At 40.4% G+C, this 21,415-nt stretch overlaps 1 protein-coding gene across 1 annotated transcript in view; it reads right to left on the bottom strand.

The window, feature by feature from the left end:
• Window positions 1-21,415, bottom strand: part of CTNND2 (catenin delta 2) — a 1,103,557-nt gene that overhangs the window by 949,522 nt on the left and 132,620 nt on the right. The gene's annotated exons all lie outside the window — the stretch shown is intronic.

Raw genomic sequence — 21,415 nt, forward strand, 5'->3', positions numbered from 1 at the left:
TTCCCATCGGAATCAAAGCAGCATGCCTCACACTTTGGTATGTAACAGAATCCCACGGGGACCTTGGTAAGAATGTAGACTTCTAGGCAGCATACCAGAAAATCAGATTTGTAAGTTTCAGAATTCCTTCAGGGATAGAGTTCTGGGTCACTGCAAGGACCACCTGCCCTGCACCTCACTGTGAAAACCCAGACACAGACTCTGCAGTAAGGCTGTCTCCATGGCAACTTTGTGGGGGCAAGTGCTGGGGCCTCAGGAGTACTCTCAGCAGGCTGATGTCATCATGTCCCAATGGTATTAAGAGAAAATTACACGGAGAATACACTTATATTTATAATGAACCGCAATTAAAACATATCAGTAGAAGAACAATCCTTTCACATTTATGATCATAAAACTAAATTCTTAAAGAACTTAGTTTAATACAGCCTCTGTTTGAACAATTCACACAATGTACTTAAAGTGCACATTATCCATTATGATTAAAATACTTACAGATTAGGATTAAAATGTATAATAAAATATTATACATTATGATTAAAATATATATAAAATTTGATTAAAACACAACATTCTTCCAGAGCTTAAAAGTGGCAATTTATTTTATTAATCATTTCACATAGTATATATTTGGTGTAGCACTGAATTCCCTAAAATCTGAATTCTATCTGAAAAAAATCAAATGAGATGGTACCTAGAGATACTGCATATTAGACAGCATATGTGTGCGTAAATTCACACACACACGTAAAACACTTGCCCCAAGATAAGGCATTCACTTGGAATCATTACCTTATAAATGATTGGTAATTATATTTTCAAATTCCAGTAATAAGATGATTTGGCCATTCATAAATATGTATAATTTTTCTGTACCAACACTGTCGACACATAATTTGTTTTCCAACCCCACTGATTTTCTCCAAGCAGATGTATCATTTTCCAATTATGAAATTAAACATTCGATTTGAAAATATGTTGGCAGTCTAATTCCAGGTTTAATAACTTTCTGTATATTTTTAGGACTATATTCTGGTAGAACTCTGGGGAAAATTATGAAATTCAAAAGAGCTACTTGTAAAAGAATGTAATCAGCCCATGAGACCTATTCAATAAACCACCACCATGGGTGATATTGTTAAGCATTGCCTAGACTTTTAGAATTGGGGAAGTCTTGGAGAGAAGCCGTGGTCATGTGCTACAGAGGACAAAACCAGAGACTGTCTAGGGCTGGGAAGAGGTCGTCAGCATCACTGGCTTAGGGACAGAGAGGAGAAACACTGAAACCTGGTCACCACGCCTTCTAAAACACAGAACTGGTATTCATGGAATCTGACTGTAATCTGTTATTCTCATCTTAAGTCTGCATGTTTAGTACAGACCTAGTATTGTACCAAGTAAAAATAATTAGCGGATAAAAAGATCCTGAAGTACTAGAGAAGATTCAGATTTGGCTAGGCAGGTGTTATGCAAAAGGATACAGAAAAAGAATGTTCAGGATGGCACATGCATTTTTCATTTGGTTGATTTTTTTTCCCCCAATGCTGAATGAACTACTCGTGCGTGCAATGCAATCCACAGGGAGCAGGGGAGAGCTGACATGTTCTCAGATCACGCTACATCCCTGGCCCCTCCCTGGGCCAACTGCCTGTCGTGGGCATCCGACCCACACTGCCACAGAAAGAGCCTGGGCCTGTTGGCTCTGGTTCCAGGAGGGTTACCCCATCTTTCTTCAACAACTACAACCCAATGATTGTAAAGTTTGAAAGTTTTGCATTTTCCAGCATATAGTCCAGCAAAGGAAAGAGAGAGATTAAGGGACATTCAGAAGGAGATAGAGACAGCGAGAAAGAGTGAGAAATAGACAGACAACTGGGCGGAGAGCACAGGAAGTGTCCACGATAGAGCAGAGAGTTGATGACATTTAATCGGAGAAGGCAATGGCACCCCACTCCAGTACTCTTGCCTGGAAAATCCCATGGACGGAGGAGCCTGGTAGGCTGAAGTCCATGGGGTTGCTAAGAGTCGGACACGACTGAGCGACTTCACTTTCACTTTTCACTTTCATTCATTGGAGAAGGAAATGGCAACCCGCTCCAGTGTTCTTGCCTGGAGAATCCCAGGGACGGCGGAGCCTGGTGGGCTGCCATCTATGGGGTCACACAGAGTCAGACACGACTGAAGTGACTTAGCAGCAGCAGCATTGTTTCCTAAAACAGACACATCCCTCTTCCTGGGTTATGAATGATAAAACTATATTTTTGTAGAACAAAACAAAAACCACACCTTTTCTTAAACATATATGAATTTAATTTTATCAGAATCAAACACCTCTACTAATATATTCATAAAGTCCCTATGTATATATGAATAAGTGAAGTGAATTTGCCCAGTCATGTCTGACTCTTTTCAACCCCATCAAATGTAGCCTGCTGGTCTGCTCCCTCTGTGGGATTTTCCAGGCAAGAATACTGGAGTGGGTTGCCATTCCCTTCTCCAGTATATATGAATATCTGCATGTAAATAGAAGTATATCTGTGAAATTATACATAGAGATATATGTGAAAATAAAAGCTTTAAAATAATAAAAAGAAAGGAGTCTGAATTTCTTACCATCTTGGAAATTACTACATTATTCATAGAGCCACATTTTTAGAATGATTTTTTAGAACTTAACATAAACTTTCTTAAATTAAAAAAAAAATCCCATCAGGACAAGAATACAATAGAAAACAGAAAATACATATAAGCAACATAATTTTTAAAAGAATAGAGTCAAAATACCACCATTTACAGAAAAAACAATATTAATATGTTGATGTACATAACTGATACTTTTCATATGTACACACAAAATGCTACAATTACTTTATACCATGCAGTTTCCTATTAATTTCTTCTCCTGGCCTCCTTCTATATCAGTAATCATTTTCTGCAGTATCATTTTAATGACTCTATTGTATCTAATTAATAGATGCATTATAATGTATCCAATCTATCTGCTGTTTTGAATAAAGTTGTCTCCAATTTCCCACTGCTAAGAGAGGTTGCAACAGAAACTTTGCTTGCTTGTCCATTTTCTGAAATTTTTTCAGATGGGATTATTGCCTAGAGCCTTGTACCATTTTAGGGCTTTTGAAGCATACTGAAAAATCTCACTCTAGACAGATTGTGTGATTTATGGGCTCAGCAGGAAAATGAGAATGCCAAGATGGGTATCAAGATTTTTTTTCTTTTTTTGTCAAGTTTGTTGATTTGAAGGACAAACAGTTACCTCATAGTTTTAACTACTAGGGAAAATGAAAACCACCACCACCCCCCACCCCAGCCCCACTTTCACCATTTTTGTCACTTTGCAATTTGCACATTCATGGTCTTTACCCATTTTCCTACCATTGTGACTCTGGTTTTCTTATGGATTGTACCTTATACAAGAGCTACATAAACTCTCTAATTAGCTTATGTATGTATTGACTTTGCTACTAAGAAATTTGAAGTTTTAAACTCAATTCAATTTTTCACTCATTTATGCCTTTAATTTTCTGCTATTCTATGCTTACATTTTCTCAACTATTTCTAATATTTTATTTTTAGAGTCAAAATTACATCTCTATTGAATTCACTTTGAGAAAGTCTATAAAGTCAAGTGACAAGGCATTTTGTCTCAGGTTTTCTGATGGTAGAATTAATAAGAACAATATAAAATTTAGATAGGAGTTCTTAACCTGGGCTCCCAGGGCTTACATTGCATTTTGAATATTTTAAATTATCTCTGAAAAGTTGTATGCTTATACACTTGTGAATTTTACTAAGAAGTCTCAAAGCTTCTATAAAATTCTCAAAGAGGCATATGAAACCTAAATGGGGAAGAACTTTGTTTTAAAAAATAAAATACAGATTAAGTACATAGTAGTCCTTTTCTATAAAAAAGTGGTAAATCTCTTTTAATTTCAAAAGAACAGACATATCTGTCTAATCTTTTGACCACTAAATCTTTTTTTTCCAATGAAATGTCAAAAAATCCAAACAGAACAAAGTTCTTCTGTTAAAGGAGGAATCAGAGATCCTGAAAATCTGGGGCAGAATTTGAAAATACTGTATTAGAATATGGTTCAAGGGGGCAAGATATGTGTCATATGAATTCATTTTCTACCTCTTCAAATATGAGTTCTCTGAATGACTCATCCTAAGTCAAACTTGCAACAGTTATAGAATATGAAATAAATTATGCAATGAACTAGTTAAGGGAGATGTACTCTTATCTCAAAGTGCTGAATATAAGATGACCTAAGTCATCATCCTGAATCAGACTATGTGGCATTAGTACCAAATTGGATTGACAGCATCACAGAGGGAGTTTTTTGTGCTGAACAGTGACTGTCCACCATGAAATCAAACTCAAATACCAGTAGAGGCCACTGAAAATCCTCAACTTCCTGCCAGTAATCTGCTAGGCTTCACTCACCCATGTGAGAAAGTACCAGGAAAAAAAAAATGCAAATTTAAATTTACATGTAAATTTAAATATGTCTTCAAGCTTATGCAAATGCAATCATTTTCTTAAGACATAAAATTCAGGTTTTATGGCTTTTCAGTTTTGTGCAGTATTGAAATATTGCTCAAAATAGCTAATTTTTATTAAATAAATAACACAGCCAATTGATTTAGAAAATATGGTGACACAGAATTAGTTATGCCAAGCTCAGCCTTAGCCTTAGATGCTGTTTAAGGATAGAAGTATCATAATTGTTTTTGCTATATAACTCATTTCCATGTATCAGGCCCTAATAAAAAAGCATGAGAAAACTGTACAAATTTATACCCAATCAATTTTAAAAAGAAATTATGTAGAAGCCATTCAATTATATTTTTTTTAATGCTAAAGGAATGAACAGTAGGGTTGATCCATAGACATTATCTTAAATTTTGCACTTGCTGTTCTGAACATTTGTTAAAGGAGATAAAATACTGACCATGTCAAGAAAAAAAGTGACAGTACATTAATCTAATGTAGGTAGAAACCCAAGCTCTGGGAATTGGTGATGGACCGGGAAGCCTGGCATGCTGCAGTCCATTGGGTCACAAAGAATTGGACAGGACTGGGCAACCGAACTGAACTGAACTGAGGTAGAAACTGGTTATCAAATAATATTGAATGGAAGGAAATTAGAGTATAACCAAAAAAGGAAAATTAAATAAACTTTAACATTACTATGTCATTAATTTTTTAATACACAGAAGATTTCATTGGAATATACTTCAAGCCTAAATCAATTTGCTTATTTGTTGACAGAAAACAAAACAATGCTTTTGTCTGAAACACTGGCTTCTATGCTGGTCATAGTGATTATATTTTTATAGTCACTGAAATTCTCATGCAAAATGGAAATAATAATATAGATATCACTCTCGATCAAAGGAATGGATTTTTTCCACTGTAGAATACTACTGTTTTTGTGTTACCTTGTGCTTTTCAGCATATACGAAAGACAGTCCTTAACAACCAACTTCAAATGCTGGCAACTTTCCAACTACGACACCATTCAGCTGGAAATGCAGTCGCAGCCTCATTTCTCCCCTTCATTCTAATTTTCTTTCTGTACCTTAAAACACACATCTTGTCTTTTAAGGTGCAGTCAGAGATAGCAAAACGGAGGAAGAGGTCGCATGTGGTACTAAATACCTCTGTTAAAGGGGGGGAGTGAAGTTTTTAAAAATTACCTTCTTTTTATTTATGGATTTATTTGGCTTTGCCAGGTCTCTGCAGCATGCAGGATCTTTAGTTCTGGCAAATGTTTCTGTTAAATGAAATCCTAACCCCAAGCTTCATCTGAGAATGCAAGTGTTTCCAGAGGAACAGGGAGGGGAAAAGTTACAGATGCAACAGATGAGCTATGATTATATGTAGCTATGTAATAGTAATACATACTATTGATAGGCTTATTGCAGTTTTATTCACAGAATCAGAAATGTAATACTGAAAATCCCAATCATTTCATAGATGGGAAAACCAAGACTTAGGAAGATTAATCAACATACTCAATCTCAGAAACAGCTGGTAAGTGACTGATCTGGGATTTTCACACAAAATATATCAAATTGTAGCTCCTACATGATGCTTTATCCTAGCAAGATGTTCCCAGGTTAATCACGGAGCAAGCAAAAATTGTTCATTCCTTTTTTTTTTTTAAAGGACATATTCTTGAATACTAAAGGATAGAAATCTTATATATATAAACATTCTATACTTTCAAGTTTTTAATAATAAAGATCAAAATAACTGAATAACTGAGAACAAGGAAGTATTCTCTAATAAATGTTTAGTAACTTATACTACTGGCTGTTGGTACTTTCAATAAAAACAGTATATGAAATCCATACTTTCAAATAGGATTATCTAGAGGATGATTATTTATTAAAAAGCATTCACATTCATAAAGTGAGTCTCAACAAATATGTAATGCTCCTGACACATAGGTGTCATACAATTTTGCTATTTCAAAAAACTAATTATATAAGCATATCCTCTCTTTCTATTACTGTTTTAATATACTCAATGAATTGTTTAAATAAATTATCCTAATTGACTTTCACATGAGCGAATTGTCAAGAAACAGCTCTTGACAAGTGAATTTACCTCTCAGCTACAAATGAATCACCTTACTCTTCAATAAACAAGGCTTTGAATACCATTACTTTAACTATAACCATCTATCACGAGTCCAAAGATGACGTTCAGCCTATAACTACATAAGTTCTTTGACTATTGATTATAAAACTTTTCTTGAGTCAGGTTTACCTTGGCATTTCATATGTCCATGTTCAATACACTGAAAGTGTTAGAAGCAGCATTTATATTCACTTTTCCCATTCAATATGCTTAATTCCAGTGAATAACATTGACTTGGTTTATCATTCCAGTCCTAGATCAAGTTCTGACACGACAAACATGAGCTGGTTGATTAGCCAGGCTTGGGTCAGAGCTTCACTTGTGACTCTTAGAAGAAGCTACCATTAAAACTGGGATGGGTGTGTGTGTTAGTCACTCAGTTGTGTCCGACTCTTTGTGACCCCACGGACTGTAGCTCACCAGGCTCCTCTATCCATGAGATTCTCCAGGCAAGAATACTGGCCTGGGTTGCCATTCCCTTCTCCAGGGGATATTCTTGACCCAGGGATCGAACCTGCATCTCTTATGTCTCCTGAACTGGCAGGCAGGTTCTTTACGACTAGCACCACCTGGGAAGCCCTAATCTTAGACAGACTATCATGAAAACTGGGAAGGGTGGGCTTCTCTCATAAGTGTTTGGGGCTTGTACATGAAGGAGGGAACTGAACGCTTGATAGGAAAAAAACAGGCACCTTCTGTAGTAAAGTTATCCTGCATCCAACAATTTTAGTTCTCAAACATCAGCCGTATCAAAATTCACCTAAGAATCTTGTAAAAAAAAAAATACAAAAGCCCAGCCTGGTTTTTTATTAGCTATCCCATGTAATTCTGACATACCTAAATATTTGAGAACCATTCTACACCATAGATTTGGTTCTACACCTGGCATTTGGTTCTAAGATGGTCCCACAGTTAAAATAATTCAGAGCCCAAAGACCTCAATGGCATTTACTCATGCCAGTTCTTGCACTATATGTATCAATGGCTGCTGCTGCTAAGTCACTTCAGTCGTGTCCGACTCTGTGAGACCCCGTAGACAGCAGCCCACCAGGCTCCCCTGTCCCTGGGATTCTCCAGGCAAGAACACTGGAGTGGGTTGCTGTTTCCTTCTCCAATGCATGAAAGTGAAAAGTGAAAGTGAAGCTGCTCAGTTGTGTCCGACTCTTTGTGACCCCATGGACTTCAGCCTACCAGGGTCCTCCGTCCATGGGATTTTCCAGGCAAGAGTACTGGAGTGGGGTGCCATTGCCTTCTCCGGTATGTATCAATGATCCGTTATCAAATCTTTTAATTCTGGAACCAAAATCTCCAGGCCCAAGAATGAGTTGTCCGGGTCAGTGAGTTGTCCAGGTGACTCAGCAGCAACTCAAGTCCAGGAATCAAGGTCAACATCAATGGAGACAAGTCACATTAACAGAACATACTTTTAATAGGATGGGATGGAAATGGTTCTCTATCCCTGTGGTCTTCCTTCCACACCCAATGACTACAGACTAGTCATGAGAGAAACATCAAACAAATCCCAGTGGAAGGATATTCCAAAAAATATGTGACTTCAGACTGTGAAGGTGATCAGAAATAAGGAAGATCAGAAAAACTGCACAGCTAAGAAGAGCCTAAGGAGACATGACTATTAAATGAAACGGGGACTCTTGGATGGGACCCTGGAACAGAAAAATGTGAGGAAAAAAGCAATCTGGATAAACTATGGCCTTAAGTGGGCTTCCCAGATGGCACTAGCATTAGAGAATCTGCCTGCTAATGCAGGAGACATAAGAGACACAGGTTCGATCCCTGGGATGAGACTATTCCTTGGAGAAGGGAATGGCTACCCACTCCAGGGTTCTTGCCTGGAGAAACCCATGGATAGAGGACCCTGGCAGGCTACAGTCTGTGGCGTCACAGAGTCGAACATGATTGAGCAACTGCACACATACATGGCCTTAAGTTGGTAATAACATATCAATATTGGTTCATTATCTGTGACAAATGGAATATAAGCATGTAAGATATGAATAGGAGGGAAAATTGGGTGTGAAGCATACTTAAATTATGTATTATCTCACAATTTTTCTATAAATTTTAAAGCATTCTAAAATAAGAAAGTTTACTTTTAAAATGTCAAAGAATCAGTTACGATTTTAAAAACTGACAGAAATAGATACATCCCCTAATATAGTTTTAAACTTAGAACAAAATATACACATAGTCTCCCATCTTTTTTTTTTTAATTTATTTTTGGCTGGGTCTTCACTGCCCTGGGTCTTCACTGCTGTGCACGAGGGCTTTCTCTAGTTGTGGCAAGTGGGGGCTACTCTCTAGCTGCTGTGTGCAGGCTTCTCAGTGTGGTGGCTTCCCTCGTTGTGGAGCACGAGCTCTAGGGTGTGTGGGCTTCAGTCGTCATGGCTCTGGGGCTCTAGAGCACAAGCTCAGTAGTTGTGGCCAGAGGGCTGAGCTGCTCCAAGTCGTGAGAGATCTTCCCGAATCAGGGATCGAACCCCAGTCCCTGCATTGGCAGGTGGATTCTTAACCACTGAACCACCAGGGAAGCCCCCTAATCTCCCATGTTTCTCTGGAAGAACAGGCGACTTTGAGGTCTGAGCCTGCATCAGAAGGTCATGTTATCTTCACGTATTATCCATGGGCATGGTGTGTGCTCTGAGTTCACATTTCATTATTTGAAAATGGTGGCTGGATGAAATAACAAAACTCTGAAATAAACTGAATGGAGACCAATTTTGGATTTTTTATGATTTTTTTTAAACCATACACACACTCTAAACTTTTAATATCTTTTAATTCTCACCGTCAGCATTTATTGTATTGTTTCACTGAAACAATAGCTTTCACTTTGCCCTTCTGTTCCACTGGTTTACATGCTGTCTAGCTAAATTACCAATTTATGGTAGTATAAGGGCTTCCCAGGTCGCACTATTGGTAAAGAATCCACCTGCCAATGCAGGAGACTCAAGAGATGAGGGTTCAATCCCTGGGTTGGGAAGATACCCTGGAGAAGGAAATGGCAACCCACTCCAGTATTCTTGCCTGGAAAAGTCCATGGACAGAGGAGCCTGGTGGGCTATAGTCCATGGGGTCACAAAGAGTGGGACATGAATGAGCAACTGAGACTAGCACATGGTAACATAAGGGGACAAAGAAGCTCTAAGGGGAGCGGGAATCTCAGGGGCCTTGTACAGAGAGCACCCAGAGAGCGGCTGGAATCAATCTGCATATAACCTGGTTATCTACTGGATTATAACTGGGTGATGACAAGGGTTAGAACATTGGTAAGGAGTTGGCAGACCCAAGAGTCGGACACGACTGAGTGACTTCACAATTCACAGCCATTATCACAGCTTCTCCTGACTTAAAATACGTATTGGTTACATGAGAAGTTGCCAGTTGTTGATGTATAAATATCAAATGGTTTTCTTTTTTCCAGTAACTTCTACCCGCTGTGATTTGCCAATCTTACATTTCCTGCTGGGTGGCTGCTTTGCTGCAAGACAGCTCAGTCCAATTTATTAAATTTTCATTGACTTGGTTACTGAAGCAGTCTTATTTCAGTTAATCAGACTTAATGCTTATCAATTTTAAGACTCTAACATCATTCTCAAGTCAATCCTCCATTTCCTACTGTACAGGGGTGGAGGCTACACCCTGCAACCTATCTCTTCTTTCTCTTCCTTGTCCAAGTTTTGGGAAAGGACAAGGGGAGGATTTTTTTTTTAAAGGGACTTCCTGTGACTTTCCCTGCTGAGTGTGACATCTCCTTTCTGAAAGAGTCTATACTTGTCTAGCTCCTGGAAACAGGAAGCTCTCCTATGCCACGTGAGAGCAGTTCTGACCAGAGTATCTGCCCTGGGCATCAGAAGATCCTGTAGAGGTGGAGCAAGTCATCTAGGTGACCCACGCCACCCCCTTATCCGGCCACAACCTTCAAGTCACGTGCCTGGAGCAGCACACCACTGTGTCTCCTGGGAAGACAAGAGGTCCCATCTCACCTGCCTTCTGTAGCCCAATTCTGAGCCCCAGGGCACATGTTGGACCCATCTTTCATACCTCCTAGAGACAAAAATTCAATGCAATGGCAGAGACCCATCATCATACTTCTGCCTGAAGGTCAACTTTAGCAAGGGGTGTCATACTCCACTTGTGCTAGCATCCCCCACCCCTGCCACTCACTGTCGTGATCTTGGACACCCTCCAGTGTCCCCTGAGCAGCCCTCCACCTGGTGAAGGTGGGGAGGAATAACCTCTGCTCACACTGCTCTGCCCCTAAAGGCCACTGTGAGTCCTTTTGCCATCCTCCTGACTGGAGAGTGCAGAGACCTTGGTGACTATTCTGTGATGTGGCATCTCGCATCACCTCTGAGAGCCCCTAGCTGGCACATCTCTGAAGGCAGAATCTGAATCCATGGACCTCCATCCCCAAGGTAAGAGGTGATCCCGCCTTACATGCCCACTCCTAGTTACAGAGTCACTGGCTCCAACAAGGAGAGGGATACAGAGGTAGAGAGAGGATGACAGGAATGTTTCCTTGATGCCATGAAGGTGGTACCAAAATTGAAGCTGGAGATGCTTGGAACTGGCAGGCTTTCCTTTTCGAGGGCTTCCCCAAGGTCAGCCCTACAAGGAAACAGGCAGTGAATGGCCAGTGAGCAACAGAGCCCATCATGTGTGGCCAGGCATTTCCCACTTAGGTGAAAAACAGGAAAGGAAAGTACCTGGGACCAAGGATTTTTACAAGAATTATTTTTTCTTTTAATGTTTGAATATTTAATTTACAATCTTTGATATATTGAAGTATACATGATTTACTGTGTTAATTTCTGGTTTACAGCAAAATCACTCAGATACACACACACACACACACACACACACACACATATACATATCTGCTAATTACTAGAGAAATGCAAATCAAAACTACAATGAGGTATCACCTCACACTGGTCAAATGTCCATCATTAAAAAGTCTACACAATAAAAAAAAGTGCTAACCATCAATAATTGTGCTCACCCTCCCATGCTAGTAAGGTCATGCTTAAAATGTTGCAATGCTAGGCTTCAGCATTATGCAAACCAAGAACTTCCAGATGTCCAAGCTAGATTTAGAAAAGGAAGAAGAACCAGAGATCAACTTGTTGACATTCGCTGGATCAGAGAGAAAGCTAGGAAATGCCCCCCAAAAACATCTACCTCTGCTTTATCAACTACACAAAAGTCTCGACTCTGTGGACCATAATAAACTGTGGAAAGCTCTTGAAGACATGGGAATGCCAGACCATCTTACCTGTCTCTTGAGAAATCTGTATGCGAGTCAAGAAGCAACATCTAGAACCCTGTATGGAACAACTGATTGGTTCAAGATTGAGAAAGGAGTACGATTGGGCTGTCTGCTGCCACCCTGTTTGTTTAATCTATACCCTGAGCATATCATGACAAATGCCAGACTGGAAGAGTTAGTTACAGGCTGGAATCAAGATATACAGGAGAAACATCCAAAACCTCAGATAATGTGGATGATACCACTCTAATGGCAGAAAGCAAAGAGGAACTAAAGAGCCTCTTGATGAGGGTGAAAGAGGAGAGTGAAAGAGCTGGGTAAAGACTAAATATATATAAAAAAAAACAAAACTAAGATCATGGCATCTGGCCCCATTACTGCAAGGCAAATAGAAGGGGTAAAGGTGGAAGCAGTGACAGATTTCCTCTTCTTGGGCTCTAAAATCACTGTGGGTGGTGACTGCAGCCACGAAATCAGAAGACGTTTGCTTCTTGGCAGGAAAGCTATGACAAACCTAGAGAGTGTGTTGAAAAGCAGAGACATTACTCCATGGACAAAGGTCTGTATAGTCAAGGTTACACTCTCCGCAGTGGTCACATATGGTTGTAAGCTGGACTGTAAAGGTAGTGGAGCCGAAGAATTAATGCCTTTGAACTGTGGTGCTGGAGGAGATTCCTGATAGTCCCTTAGACTGCAAGGAGATCAAACCAGTTAATCTTAGGGGAAATCAACCCTGAGTACTCATTGGAAGGACTGATGCTGAAGTTGAAATTCCAGTATTTTGGTCATCTGATGCAAATAGCTGGCTCATTGGAAAAGTCCCTGATGCTGGGAAAGATTGAGGGTAGAAGGAGAAGAGGGTTTCAGAGGATGAGATGGCTAGATGGCATCACTGATGCAATGGTCATGAACTTGGACAAACTTTGGGAGATAGTGAGGGATGGACAAGCTTGGCATGCAGCAGTCCATGGGGTCACAAAAAGTCAGGCATGAATGGGTGACTGAACAACAACAATAATTAGCAATGTTGACCATCTTTTCATGTGTTCATTAGCCATCTGTATGTCTTCTTTTTAGGTCTTCTGCCCATTTTATAATATGATTGGGTTGCTTTTTTTTTTTTTAATGTATTGAGTTCTACTCTATAAGAATTTACTTAACCAATCAAGGGCTCTCCATTTCTTTCAACTTTAAATATAATAACATCCTTAACTTCTGTCCCAAGTCAACTACTTTATTTCCCTTTTATAGCCACTGCTTTACCTAAATATACTGATAAACTATCCCATGTTGAAGGTCAGGAAAGGCGGCGGTAAGGAAATACCTCATGTCCAAGGTAAGGAGCAGCGGCTTTTGCTGGAGCAGCCATGAAGAGATAGCCCATGACCAAGGTAAAAGAAACCCAAGTAAGATGGTAGGTGTTGCAAGAGGGCATCAGAGGGCAGACACACTGAAATCGTACTCACAGAAAACTAGTCAATCTAATCACACTAGGACCACAGTCTTGTCTAACTCAATGAAACCAAGCCATGTGCACGGGGCAACCCAAGACAGGTGGGTCATGGTGGAGAGGTCTGACAGAATGTGGTCCACTGGAGAAGGGAATGGCAAACCACTTCAGTATTCTTGCCTTGAGAAACCCATGAACATGAAAAGGCAAAATGATAGGATACTGAAAGAGGAACTCCCCAGGTCAGTAGGTGCCCAATATGCTACTGGAGATCAGTGGAGAAATAACTCCAGAAAGAATGAAGGGATGCAGCCAAAGCAAAAGCAATACCCAGCTGTGGATGTGACTGGTGATAGAAGCAAGGTCCGATGCTGTAAAGAGCAATATTGCATAGGAACCTGGAATGTCAGGTCCATGAATCAAGGCACATTGGAAGAAGTCAAAAAAGAGATGGCAAGAGTGAATGTCGACATTCTAGGAATCAGCGAACTAAAATGGACTGGAATGGGTGAATTTAACTCAGATGACCATTATATCTACTACTGCGGGCAGGAGTCCCTCAGAAGAAATGGAGTACCCAACATGGCAACAAAAGAGTCCAAAATGCAGTCCTTGGATGCAATCTCAAAAACGACAGAATGATCTCTGTTCATCTCCAAGGCAAACCATTCAATATCACAGTTATCCAAGTCTATGCCCCAAGCAGTAATGCTTAAGAAGCTGAAGTTGAACGGTTTTATGAAGACCTACAAGACCTTTTAGAACTAACACCCAAAAAAGATGTCCTTTTCATTATAGGGGACTGGAATGCAGAAGCAGGAAGTCAAGAAACACCTGGAGTAACAGGCAAATTTGGCCTTGGAATGCGGAATGAAGCAGGGCAAAGACTAGTAGAGTTTTGCCAAGAAAATGCACTGGTCATAGCAAACACCCTCTTCCAACAACACAAGAGAAGACTCTACACATGGATATCACCAGATGGTCAACACTGAAATCAGATGGATTATATTCTTTGCAGCCAAAGATGGAGAAGCTCTATACAGTCAACAAAAACAAGACCAGGAGCTGACTGTGGCTCAGATCATGAACTCCTTATTACCAAATTCAGACTTAAATTGAAGAAAGTAGGGAAAATTGCTAGACCATTCAGGTATGACCTAAATCAAATCCCTTATGATTATACAGTGGAAGTGAGAACTAGATTTAAGGGCCTAGATCTGATAGATAGAGTGCCCGAGGAACTATGGAATGAGATTCGTGACATTGTACAGGAGACAGGGATGAAGACCACCCCCATGGAAAAGAAATGCAAAAAAGCAAAATGGCTGTCTGGGGAGGCCTTACAAATAGCTGTGAAAAGAAGAGAGGTGAAAAGCAAAGGAGAAAAGGAAAGATATAAGCATCTGAATGCAGAATTTCAGAGAATAGCAAGAAGAGATAAGAAAGCCTTCTTCAGCAATCAATCCAAAGAAATAAAGGAAAAGAACAGAATGGGAAAGACTAGAGATCTCTTCAAGAAAATCAGAGATACCAAGGGAAAATTTCATGCAAAGACGGGCTCGATAAAGGACAGAAATGGTATGGACCTAACAGAAGCAGAAGATATTAAGAAGAGGTGGCAAGAATAAACAGAAGAACTGTACAAAAGAGATCTTCATGACCCAGATAATCATGATGGTGTGATCACTAATCTAGAGCCAGACATCCTGGAAAGTGAAGTCAAGTGGGCCTTAGAAAGCATCACTACGAACAAAGCTAGTGGAGGTGATCCAGTTGAGCTGTTTCAAATCCTGAAAGATGATGCTGTGGAAGCGCTGCACTCAATATGCCAGCAAATTTGGAAAACTCAGCAGTGCCCACAAGACTAGAAAAGGTCAGTTTTCATTCCAATTCCAAAGAAAGGCAATGCCAAAGAATGCTCAGACTACCACACAATTGCACTCATCTCACATGCTAGTAAAGTAATGCTCAAAATTCTCCAAGCCAGGCTTCAGCAATACGTGAACTGTGAACTTCCTGATGTTCAAGCTGGTTTTAGAAAAGGCAGAGGAACCAGAGATCAAATTGCCAATATTCACTGGGTCATGGAAAAAGCAAGAGAGTTCCAGAAAAACATCTATTTCTGCTTTATTGACTATGCCAAAGCCTTTGACTGTGTGGATCACAATAAACTGTGGGAAATTCTGAAAGAGATGGGAATACCAGACCACCTGACCTGCCTCTTGAGAAATCTGTATGCAGGTCAGGAAGCAACAGTTAAAACTGGACATGGAACAACAGACTGGTTCCAAATAGGAAAAGGAGTACGTCAAGGCTGTATATTGTCACCCTGCTTATTTAACTTGTATGCAGAGTACATCATGAGAAACGCTGGGCTGGAAGAAACACAAGCTGGAATCAAGATTGCCGGGAGAAATATCAATAACCTCAGATATGCAGATGACACCACCCTTAATGCAGAAAGTGAAGAGGAGCTAAAACGCCTCCTGATGAAAGTGAAAGAGGAGAGTGAAAAAGATGGCTTAAAGCTCAACATTCAGAAAACGAAGATCATGGCATCCAGCCCCATCACTTCATGGGAAATAGATGGGGAAACAGTGGAAACAGTGTCAGACTTTATTTTGGGGGGCTCCAAAATCACTGCAGATGGTGACTGCAGCCATGAAATTAAAAGACGCTTACTCCTTGGGAGAAAAGTTATGACCAACCTAGATAGTATATTCAAAAGCAGAGACATTACTTTGCCAACTATGGTCCATCTAGTCAAGGCCATGGTTTTTCCTGTGGTCACGTATGGATGTGAGAGTTGGACTGTGAAGAAGGCAGAGTGCCGAAGAATTGATGCTTTTGAACTGTGGTGTTGGAGAAGACTCTTGAGAGTCCCTTGGACTGCAAGGAGATCCAACCAGTCCATTCTGAAGGAGATCAGCCCTGTGATTTCTTGGAAGGATTGATGCTAAAGCTGAAACTCCAGTACTTTGGCCACCTCGTGTGAAGAGTTCACTCATTGGAAAAGACTGTGATGCTGCGAGGGATTGGGGGCAGGAGGAGAAGGGGACAACCGAGGTTGAGATGGCTGGATGGCATCACGGACTCGATGGACGTGAGTCTGATTGAACTCCAGGAGTTGGTGATGGATAGGGAGGCCTGGCGTGCTGCGATTCATGGGGTCGCAAAGTGTCGGACATGACTGAGCGAATGAACTGAACTGAACTGAACTGATAAACTATTTTCAAAATGGGTATGGAAAAGAACTATATTAACATACATATGTTACTGTAGTCCGTAGGTGTTTTACAAATACTATCTCACCTAACCTTCCAGGCATGTTGATAACACAGAGGACACTAATTCCATTTACAGAGGAGGGAAAGAAATACAACTCAGCTTGAAGTCCACCCAGATGAATAAATAAAGGCCATGCCTTTCCAATTTCATGTTGCCCTTACACACTGCATCACTCTGTTCTATAAACTCTCTACCATGATTGCTTTCCAAGAATTGAGAGTTTAATGGAGAAAAAAGCAAGCATTAAGGATCTGAGAAATGCGAGAAATGAACAGTACCGAGTCCTGTCGTCTGTTTGTTTACAATCGAAGGTTGAGGGTCCCTTTCCCAAAGGTCTTACTTTCACTTTTTACTGTACATCAAATGTCTTTTTGCAGTTGGGTCTTATAATTGGGAGAATACTTGAAAAAAAACTGTAGGATGCTGTCTGAACATAACCTATGTTAAGACAGGTTTTTGAAATGAAGATTAACATGCAAGAGCAAATGCCTGCTTTTTTCTGAAATATGCTTAAGAAACAATTTACACATTAGATAATTCACACAGGCTGACAACTGATTTATCATCTGTGCAAAAAAAAATATATTCACAGTCTTTTATCCTTGAGTTGTTGCACACTGAATGGCATTCATAATGTATCGCAATGAGCACATTTTTATCAGATGGCCATGTATCTGGTACCCATCATGTCTCTCTAATTTCTAAACGCTGACTGTTGGACTGTTACTTTTAAAATATTGCTTCACTAGTTCTTAGACTTGTCCATACACTGGGATCATGGATTTCAAAATATATATATTGACACCTAAGTCCTTGTCCCAACAGATTAAAGATGAATCTGGCCTCTGTACCACAACACCAAATTAAATCTTAGAGTTTTGGGTGAAGTAGAAAACAACAGCTCTATAGCTTTGCCAGGCAAAGGGGGCATAGCAGTCTAATGCCCTCAAAACCATGTGTCCCAACCTGGAGAGGGTAGTGAGAAGTTTTACAGTAATGGTTTAAAGAGGGTGTGACCAGCTCACGGACATTGTTCTGACTGGTTGTTGGTGAGGTAAGTGGGAGTCAGCATCATCAATCTTAAGTTTCCAACCAGTCTGGGATCTACATACTTTTGGGCAGCAAACCATCATTGATGGGGGTTTCAGTATCTGCTAAACGGCTTAAAGATATTGTTGTGGGTACTGATGGGGAATCAGGAGCCTGCCCCAAAGCTGTACTATTTGTTTCCCTTGACTGTTTGTCTGTCCCTGATTATGCATCCCCTCCCATCTCTAATTAACTGCTTGAATCTGCCCCTTAGAACTTAGGGAATGCCATAAAGGAAAAATAAAGGTTATTTGGCTGTAATCACAGAAAAGGGGGACTCATAAAGGCTTTGTGCCCGGGAGCCTCACAGGTCCCTGCTTGGTATCAAGATTCTGATGGAACTGAGCTGGGATGAGGACTGGATTTGGGGAGGAAACTTTAACGCGCAGCAGTGTTTAAAAGCTACTGCTCTCCTAAATGCTAACTTTTGTAAACTTACGAGATTTAGAATTTCCTTTATAAGGAAAAAGATTGAAGACTAACCCTAAGCCATCCGCTGAAGAGGCAACAAAATGTCTAAGGTAGCCTCATCATCTAGATCCTATCCAAGCCAATCCTGTGTCTGGATGGTGGCACAAAACAAGCTTGCCTATGTGTATATTTTTCTCATAAAACTTTATCCTTTGTTATCTACTGCTGGAATATTTTAATAAAGGTCACATATCACTACCAAAGATTCATTCAACCAGCATGCCAAAAAAAATCATTTACTTGGGCTTAACTGAACCTTTTTCATCTTTGAACTGTCTAGGTTTGCCATGAAATGTACAGTATCTTTCACATAGTTCATTATCATATCTCCTTTTGATATTAAAATTTTATTTGCCATCTACATGTTGATCTTTCTTGTGTTTAGAAAAAAATTCACCAATATCTATCGTCAGCTTAAAAAGTAGTCATAACCTTAAAGTTGAGAGTTAAGTTTTATTCAGTGGGAAATTTTACAACTTCAAGCCCAGGAGACAGCATTTTAAGTAACTCTGAGGCAGGAGGGTGCAGGTGGGGGTGGAGGGCATACAGAGTCAGGTTATATAGAAGTTTGCAACAAAAGGCAAGCGTTTTTGTCAATTACAGAAAACCAGATATCCCAAGCTAAGGAATTTAGTGCTTTTCCATGTATGTGAAAATGCAAGGGTCTGGGCTCACTGAAATCATTGCTTTCATATGCATCTCAGCTATCTAGGGCCAGCATCCTGCATTTTTTTTTTCATATCCTGAGTTCCCTACTGCTCACCACAAGGAGTGGCTGAAGCATGATAGCTGCTGGATCACACGTACTGAAATGGCAGGAAATATTCCATCTCTCACTATGATGTAACATTTTAGGAAGCTGAGTAAACTGCACTCATGTTTAGTGCTCGGGTTAGAACTAAAGAAGAGACTTTAGCTGCAAAGAGGATGCAAAATTCAGGCAAATGGACAGAGAAACTTGACCTGCAGTGCAGGCCTAGTGGACTTTGGTGAATAAGGCTTATAGTGTGGATAAGAAGGAATCCCAATACTGAAGCATATACGTAGCTAGACCAACTAAAGCTGCCTTTAGCCAACTTAATCAATTAGGAAGCAGGACAGTGAAGAGTCAGATCCCAAAGAGAGAGGGGTGGGATCAAACATGTCCAACGCCCAGGTTCCCCAATCACCCAAGGGGAGGGGAGTGACACATTGGCTGAGAAAAACTAGAATGACTTCTCTAGTGGGTGTTCTTCCATGTGGCAAGAGAAACCTTGGCAAAGAAGCTTCTCCTCTATTGCATGAAAAGTGAAAGTGAAAGTTGCTCAGTCATGTCCAACTCTTTGTAACCCCATGGACTATACAGTCCATAGAATCTTTCAGGCCAGAATACTGGAGTAGGTGGCATTTCCCTTCTCCAGAGGATCTTCCCAACCCAGGGATCAAGCCCAGGCCTCCTGCATTGCAGGCGGGTTCTTTACCAGCTGAGCCACAAGGGAAGCCCAAGAATACTGGAGCGGGTGTCACATCCTTTCTCCAGCGGATTTCCCCACCAGGAATAGAACCAGGGTCTCCTGCACTGTAGGCAGATTCTTTACCAACTGAGCTATCAGGCAAGAATCAGATCCAATATATACGGAATTAAAGTGGACAAGCAGATCCAGTCATGACGTCCACTGCCAACTGACAAGTAAGCACTACTATTTCAAGTAGGCACAGCTTCCCATTGGCCACCTTCAATTATGTCACCTGCTCTATTTCTAAAAAAGATATTACTCTGGTACTTCCCTGGCACTGGTCAGCAACTGCACTTTGGGAGCACCTCCTATGTACCCAGCTTGAGGTGGAATACCTGGCCCACCTCACCCTGCTGAACTGGATAGATACTGGAAGTGTTCATGAGCACCAGGTGGGGTCCGAGGCGCCAAGACAGCCCCTGAACCACAGGGGCTGCTTTTTCTTCCTCAATCATCACGAGCCACTTCTACAGCTGTTGTGATTATATTTTAGAAAAGTGTAACACAGTCCTCTCAGAAGGGAATTCTTCAATTTGCATATTTCCTAGAGACTTCTTATGTGACTCTATTAATTTATTAACACTTTTTAAAGTGACAGAGTTTCCCAGGGTGCTCTCTGATAAATCATTGAAGTGGTTATAAATAAAGCATCACACATTTAGTCTCTCGGTACCCAGTCGGGAAAAGTAAACACTACTCATTTTCCAAAGAGGCACTATGAAAATTAACTGATGCTGAAAATTCACTTCTTTCCTCCAATTAGGAAAGACTGGAGTGAGATACAAATAAACAGTTTTCAGATGCGAAACAGAACAAAAAAGAAATGACAAAGATGATATGAAACTATCCTAGGACCATGAAAGCAAATCAGTTTATTTGGGATAAAAGAAATGGAACTGAAGAAAAAAAAAAAGAAAACTCTTCTTCAAAACCTCTCTCCTCCTAGGTTTGGCATTTTTTCCATAATAACTCTCGATTTTTTGTTTGTTTGTTTGTTTACTTGTTCTGTCCCTTGAGCTTGATTCCTTGTGACACTGTGCACTGGAGCAGGCCAGCTTCCGTGTCCTTCACCATCTCCTGGTTTGCTCGGATTCATGTCCATTCAGTGGTGATGCTATCTAACCATCTCATCCTCTGCCTCCCCCTTCTCCTTTTGCCTTCGATCTTTCCCAGAAACATTTATCTTCAACTGCCCAAAGTATTCACATTGTACTAACATACTGCGAGTGTGAGTCCCAGTGATAATTTAGGCTTGCTGTTGTTTAATTGCTCAGGTGTGCCAGACTCTTTGTGACCCCATGGACTGTAGCCTGCCAGGACTCTCTGTCCATGGGGTTTCTCAGGCAGGAATATTGGAATGGAATCGTTTCTCTCTCCAGGGTATCTTCCCCATCCATATCGGGGTTGGATATCCTGCACTGGCAGCTGGAGTCTTTACCACTGACTCACCAGGGAAGCCTGTTTTAAATTTACTCATATTTTAATTTTATTATTGGCCAAGAATTTACTTTTCTCTAAGTATTACCCCATGTCTGAGGTAAGGGATATTCTAGGAATCAGCAAACTAAAATGGACTGGAATGGGTGAATTTAATTCAGATGACCATTATATCTACTACTGTGGGCAGGAACCCCTTAGAAGAAATGGAGTAGCCATTATGG

This window comes from Oryx dammah, unplaced genomic scaffold (genome assembly GCF_014754425.2).
Source record: "Oryx dammah isolate SB20612 unplaced genomic scaffold, SCBI_Odam_1.1 HiC_scaffold_20, whole genome shotgun sequence".
Taxonomy (NCBI): Eukaryota; Metazoa; Chordata; class Mammalia; order Artiodactyla; family Bovidae; genus Oryx; species Oryx dammah.